Raw genomic sequence first — 567 nt, 5'->3', positions numbered from 1 at the left:
CCACAAAAGACACATCCCCGCCAATTTCTAGCGTTTCACGGGGTCTATCCGTGAAAAATATTCAATTTTTTGACTGCACATGCATTTCTGCTGCAAATGCCTCTGGAAGTTTCATGCGGTTCGCATGCAATGTGGCGACACGAAAATGACCCGTTTTCCCATTCCGAGGGATTTCTGTGCCACCCTAACAGCCCCGTGAGCCACAAGAGAGACATCGCCGCCAATTTCTAGCGTTTCACGGGGTCTATCCGTGAAAAATATTCACTTTTTTGACTGCACATGCATTCCTGCTGCAAATGCCTCTGGAAGTTTCATGCCGTTCGCATGCAATGTGGCAACACGAAAATGACCCGTTTTCCCATTCCGAGGGATTTCTGTGCCACCCTAACAGCCCCGTGAGCCACAAGAGACACATCCCCGCCAATTTCTAGCGTTTCACGGGGTCTATCCGTAAAAATGTAGCACGCACCAAAACGAGAAAAGATTTCCATCGCACCTGCACTATTGTATGGACAATGGTAACCTCATGTGAGGACGAAGTGGTGTGCCGGCGGCAGGTTGTTTCCC

This window comes from Petromyzon marinus, unplaced genomic scaffold (genome assembly GCF_048934315.1).
Source record: "Petromyzon marinus isolate PM22_M1 ecotype Great Lakes invasive population unplaced genomic scaffold, UKy_Petmar_22M1.pri1.0 PM_G_Scaffold_26, whole genome shotgun sequence".
NCBI lineage: Eukaryota > Metazoa > Chordata > Hyperoartia > Petromyzontiformes > Petromyzontidae > Petromyzon > Petromyzon marinus.
The sequence above is the reverse complement of the archived record's forward strand: the minus strand, read 5'-3'. Positions refer to the sequence as shown.